This window comes from Castanea sativa, chromosome 6 (assembly GCF_040712315.1).
Source record: "Castanea sativa cultivar Marrone di Chiusa Pesio chromosome 6, ASM4071231v1".
NCBI classification, from domain to species: Eukaryota; Viridiplantae; Streptophyta; class Magnoliopsida; order Fagales; family Fagaceae; genus Castanea; species Castanea sativa.
In genome coordinates, this window is record NC_134018.1 from 43033477 (window position 1) to 43040346 (window position 6870).

The 6870-nt window shown below is 35.1% G+C and overlaps 1 pseudogene; it reads right to left on the bottom strand.

Annotated features, from left to right (window-relative positions):
* On the bottom strand, positions 1-4077 carry LOC142638391 (uncharacterized; annotated as a pseudogene).
* Positions 4078-6870: the final 2793 nt, after the last annotated feature.

A 6870-nucleotide genomic window follows, 5' to 3' on the forward strand; every position in this document is an offset into this window, starting at 1 on the left:
TTAAACTTGGATTCTCCTAATTTCAGATCTGCGTACAGCAGAACCAAGAAAAACACTTTTGATCAAATGTAGTTCTCTAGTAACTTCCTTCATCTTCATTCTGTCTTTTGGTGACTCCATTGAACATGCAAGTCCAGTTTCAAGGATTGATACTAAGCATTTATGCACATTGGGATCCATTTGGCACAAGTTTGAAATACCTTCAGTTCCCACGTCTTCTTGAATTTCATTGCCATTATTATAATCTCTAGCTGCGACAATTGCTGTTGGAGCTTCATTAACTTCTCTTGGTAGAAGTATTGGATCAACAATTTGAACAAGCTTTTCAGGCAATGCCATCTTAGCAAAATTGTGGAGATTGAGATCATCTTTAAACATGTCATCAGTGGGTCTCTTTCTTAAGAACATCTCCAGTAACAATATACCATAACTGTACACATCCACTTCTATTGATACCTCACCACCCATGCCATACTCTATAATTTAATTATGACATGTAAGGAAAAAATTTCAGTTTCTTACAGTGATATTTGGAATTTAATGCAAGTACAGCTTCATTTGGTTGTATATTCAAAATAGCAAAACAAATGTTGAACCAAAAGAGGAACGTGAAGACAAAATCCATCATTTCAAATTTTCAAGTTAGAAGCATTGATAATTTGTGCGCGTGTGCATGCTTTAGTGCGATATGTTCATAGATTATATCTATCAAATATTTGTTGGTTTATACCTATATATGCTTAAAGGGAACATGAAAGAAGTTTCAGACTTTCAGTGACCACAAATTAGAAGCATTGATAATTTCTGCTTTTGTTTCCTTTAAATTCTTCAATTAAAATAAAATTGTAAATTGAGTGGCTAGGTGCGCTGCTATGTGTGCATGAAGAGAGAGAGTTTGTATATCCTCTCTTGATAGTAAGGTAATTTCCTAAAATAAAATAATCCAATACATGTAAAGATGTTTTGAAGGTTAACTAGAAGAATTCAAAAGAAGTTACCTGGAGCAACGTAGTCAATTGATCCCTTTATCCCAATTGTACTAGTTTGCTTTTCAGAAGAATCATTGGCGATTGGGAGGAGCTTTACTAAACCAAAATCGCTTACATGAGCAACCATGTCATTGTCTAGAAGAACATTGCTTGGTTTTAAATCACAATGAATGATTGGTTGCATAGAATGGTTGTGAAGATAATCTATTGCAAAAGCCACATCAATTGCAACATTTAGTCTTTGAAGAAGGCTCAAGTTCCTTGATTGCTTTTCATTGTCTAGCCCTTGATGAAGCCAAAAATCTAAGCTTCCATTTTTCATGAATTCAAATACTAGAGCTTTGAATTGATTCCCAATGTAATCCATGCTAGAGCAACATGTTAATATCTTAACAAGATTTATGTGTCGGATATTTCTCAAGACATTACATTTAACCATAAAGCTCTTGGAAGCACCCTTTTGTTGAAGATTAAGGACCTTTACCGCAATTGATCTTTCTTCCAGATGAATAAGTCCTTTGTATACAGGGCCAAAATTGCCTGATCCAGTTAAAGTACTTGGAGAAAATCCACTAGTTGCCTGATAGAGTTCTTTGTATGAAACATTTGGAAGGAGGTCCATTGTTGAAACCATTGAAGGTGATTTCTTTTTTGAATTTTTCATCCAAACAAGAAAATATGAAAACAAAAGGAAAATTTGAACAATAGAAATAATTACAATTGCTAGTTTGAATCCAATGGATTTTCTTGGTTTCATAACATTTACTGGGCATTTTGGCAACTGCAATTTTGGTATACCACCACAAAGTCGAGTATTTCCATTCAATGATATGGCACTTATGTTTTTGAAAACCCCTTCAATTGGTACCTTACCCTCAAAATTATTGAATGAAAGATTCAATTTTTCTAAGAAAAGCAGCTTCGCTAAGCCCTTTGGAATGGGTCCAGATAGATTATTTTGTGCAACATCTAAATGTCGAAGACCTTTCAAAGAAGCCATAGATGATGGTATGGCTCCATGAAGGTGATTTCTTTTTTGAATTTTTCATCCAAACAAGAAAATATGAAAACAAAAGGAAAATTTGAACAATAGAAATAATTACAATTGCTAGTTTGAATCCAATGGATTTTCTTGGTTTCATAACATTTACTGGGCATTTTGGCAACTGCAATTTTGGTATACCACCACAAAGTCGAGTATTTCCATTCAATGATATGGCACTTATGTTTTTGAAAACCCCTTCAATTGGTACCTTACCCTCAAAATTATTGAATGAAAGATTCAATTTTTCTAAGAAAAGCAGCTTCGCTAAGCCCTTTGGAATGGGTCCAGATAGGTTATTTTGTGCAACATCTAAATGTCGAAACCTTTCAAAGAAGCCATAGATGATGGTATGGCTCCATGAAGGGAGTTCCCTTGCAGGTAAAGATATTCCAAGATCAAAGAATTTCCTATCGATGTAGGAATTTTCCCAGACAAATTATTGTTAGAGATATCCATTTGGTTGATATTTTTCAAATTACCTACTTCAAATGGTAGTTTGCCAGTGAATGAGTTGTGAGATAAATTGATGGCTAGTAGTGGTAACAAAGAAGTACCAATAAGCTGCTGGGTTATGGATCCATTAAGGTTATTTTGTGAAATGTCCAAGAGCTGCAAATGTTGGCAGTTTACTAAACTTGGAGGTATGGTTCCTTCGAATCTGTTATCATATAAGTTGATTCTAAACAACTGAGTAAGGTTGCCTATGGAAGTTGGTATTTCTCCTGATAGTTTATTCCCCAATAAACCCAATGCTTGCATCTTCTCAAACTTCCCAAAAGTAGTAGGAATGATGCTTGTGAAGTGATTCTCATTTAAGCCCAAGACAAATGAGTTAATGAGATTTGTTAATGATTCAGGAATAGTTCCAGATATTTCATTTTCTCCAAGATATAACTTAGCGAGTTGGGTGGACAAGTTTGATACAGAATTGGGCAAAACACCATCAAATTGGTTTGCAGATAAATCCAACATCTGAAGTCTACTACAGTTTGTCAATGATGTTAAGAAATGGAGGCTCTTTCCTAGATAATTGGTTCTCAAATCAAACTCTAAAAGATTCGGCAGATTTCCCAAATTTGTTGGAACTGATCCCAAAAACTTATTCTCACTTAAAAAAAAAAATTTGAAGCTGAATTGCATTGCATAATGAAGTAGGGATTGGCCTAGAGAACTCATTTACGTCAAAATAGAAAATTTTGAGATTTGGAAGATTTAGGCCTATGTTGGCTGGAAGTGTGCCATTAAGTTGGTTCAATGAAACTGAAATGACTTGGAGAGATGACACATTGTAAAGAGAGGAAGGGATCGTACCTGACAATTTATTAATCGAAATTGTGAAAAATACTAAGCCAATTAATTGGCCTATGGCATCTGGAATATTTCCCACCAAATTATTGGCCTACAGCGAACTTTGTGAGTGAAGAAAGATTTCCTAAAGAAGGTGGGATCCCTCCTACCAAATTGTTAACACCAAGCTGAAGTAATTTGAGTTTCATAAAAGAGCCTAGCTCAGTTGGAATCTTCCCTTTTAGCTTATTCACACTGAGATTTAAGAACCTGATATTGGAGTAGTTGGACAAGCTGGATGGTATTTCCCCTTTCCATTGTGTTATTGTTGAGATAGAGCCCTTGCAGTCTGAACAAATGACCGATTTCTTGTGGAATTTCGCCATAGAAGCTATTATTCTGGAGGATAATGGACCTTAGAAAGCTAAGGTTGCCAATGTAAGGTGATAGAGTTCCACCTAACTTGTGGCCTTGTAGGTCCAAGACTGTGACTCTTTGGTGCCGACAGCCGCATTTGACTCCTAGCCAGTTGCAGAAGTGCATAGAGTCATTCCATGAGCTCAATATGTTATAGGGATCCTGGGGCAAAGATTCTTTGAATTTGAGCAAAGCGGAACGATCAGTGTCATTTGTTGGAGTAGCGGCAGTAATGATGGGTTGCAAGCAGAGTAGACAAATGAGAAAGAGAAGAATCATCAAATGAAGGTATATGGAATAAGACGACGATGCACACAAATTGGTTTGGTGGAGCGTCATTTGGTTCGGAGAAGGAAGCTGGTGATATTGTAAACACAAATTTTTCAATTGAAGAAAAATCAAACAAATTGAAAAAATGAGTTCTACAAATATATTTTTTTGTATTAATCAAGTAATGAGTTCAATCTCAGTTTTGACAAATGCTCCTCTGATTCTATCTTCTTTATGGTCTTGACTCAAACGCGAAATTTTCTTCAATTTGGTTGAAAGATGGATCAAATGGTCTTCACAACAAATCTCTGGCTTTAAGCTTGTTAGAGATTTGTTGTCCTTCAAGTTCTTCAAACCCTTCGAATGTTCTTCAAGTTCTTCAAATGTTCTTCAAGTTCTTCAAAAATTCTTTTGACAGAATTTCTCCAGAGCTTGGGCCTCTTGAAAACTTTTTTTTTTTTAAATGAGAGGGAATGTTCTCTATTTATAGTGATTTTAGAGGATAAGCTCCACTTTGAGTTGATATGCTTGAAAGTATGTAGTAGACTTTTGATTGGCCCAAATTCTTCTTAGAGATAATTATCTCTATTTATCTATATCATATTTTGATAAAGATAATAATTAACAAAGATAAATCATTATCTCTGTTTAGTTTATTTTAATAAAGATAATTATCCATAAATTTTGAATAGGAAGTTTATCTTTATCTTGTGGGCCAAATGACATGTGGCAAATTTTGATATGCCAGTGTGATGTCAATTTGGATGACACATGTCATTATCTAATTTAATTAATTTAATGACATTAATTTGGAATTTGCCACTAAATTTTAATGTGGCATTTTATAATTGGCTTAAAATTTTGCCTCTTACAAATGCCCCCTCGAGACTTGGTCATTTTCACAATTTTGAACGTGGGAAGTGATCAAATCTCGACAACTTCATGCTTTGATGCTATTATTTTCAAAACCTTTCATATATATATATATATATATATATATATATATATATATATATATATTTTTTTTTTTTTTTTTTTTTTTTTGATCTTGAAAATTTGCAAGCAAACTTAATTTAGAACCCATATAATTTCCAATATGATAGGAAGTTCCCCATGTACATTATTCCAGAGTGTCTAACACCATGCTTCTTCCTTGGAATCGTGTAACCAACATTTAGCAAGGTGGAGTCCGTAGGTTGGATAAATCCAAACAGGAGAGTGACTTGATAATCCACACCTCAAGGAGTTTTAATGTGATGATAGTATCATCACTTGGCCTCTTCAAAGCGAGTGCAATCGAATAGAATTCTTATTCAAATAGGAATTGTTTGAAAAGAATTCAAACGTGGAAGTGGCCTATGCCTTGGCAACGGATCCACGCACTCTTCCCAGTAATAACAGACCCTTGTATATGTAAACCACATCCTCATGATATTACTTCGATAAGAATTTTGTTCTTACTCAAAGTCTCATATAGATAACTTTTAACAAGAAGAACTTCTCTAGCTAACGAGTTTTTCAGCTGCACGACTTCTAAACCTTTAAAGTTAAACAAATAGGCCAAGTCAGCCAAGTCCAAACTTAATATGGACTGAAACTTTATCTTTCTAAGTCGTCCAACCTAATCCAAACATTGCCAGATAAAGGTCACGGATGAAGCCAACTGATATTTAAGCACTTTCTAATATTATATTTTGACTGAAATATCGGCACTCTCCAAGCTGGTCAAGCTCTTTATCTCCAATTTAGAGACCTTCTTGACTTAGAAGTGCAATGCCTCATAACAAAGTGACCACTATAAAAGCAAGCCTTCGGTGAGCAAATCCCCACTATTTTTTTCACAAGTCGAATAGAGGTATGAGGTCTCTACTTTTATTTTCTTCTTCTCTTTGGCACAATATGCTGATTTAAATATGCTGTTCCAGATTTAATCTCAAGCTTTCTTGAAATCCTCCATGCCAATGCTAGTATCTTAACTACAGAAGGCAGGTGCTTTTCTCTCCATCAGGTATAATAACCTTCTTTTATCCTTGTTTTGTCTCATGCATGCTTTTATGTTTTTTTTTTTTTTTTTCCGATACCACAGATCCACTCACATGAATATTTCTAGGTAAATCATGTGTTATCTTTTTTTTTTTTTCACAATATCCAACAAGTAGAACTAATGAAACTTATTTTATGAAGCTGTTCTCTTTTCTTTTCTTTTCTTTTTAAAATATGAATCTACTTTATTCTTTGCCCCCCTTTCTTTGTGCAGCTACGGTCCATCTTAAAACACTTTAGCCTCAAATTTTGCAAGAGTTCCATCACTCTAATCTTTGGAGGTACATTTTTGTACCAAACTTTCCTTACTTGTGAATTTCTCTTCCTACATGTCTATTTTTGTTTTGTATTGTTCCACCTCTGTTTAGAATCGGTAATATGATGACTTAGTGGCACTACAAAGAACTTGCAAGAGTTTATTTTGTTCCTCAAGCCAAGTAGTCCTCAAGCCAAGTAGCTACCAAGACAACGACCTCAAAGACAATCTTGACAACGAAGTCTATCTGTGATGCGAAGACTTCCTTGCAGACAAAGACAATCTTGACAACGAAGTCTATCTGTGATACGAAGACTTCCTTGTGGACGAAGATAACAACGAAGTCTATCTGTGATACGAAGACTTCCTTGCGGACGAAGACAACAACGAAGTCTATCTGTGATACGAAGACTTCCTTGCAGACGAAGACAACAACGAAGTCTATCTGTGATACGAAGACTTCCTTGCAGACGAAGACAATCTTGACAACGAAGTCTATCTGTGATACGAAAACTTCCTTGCAGACGAAGACAACAACGAAGTCTATCTGTGATACGAAGACT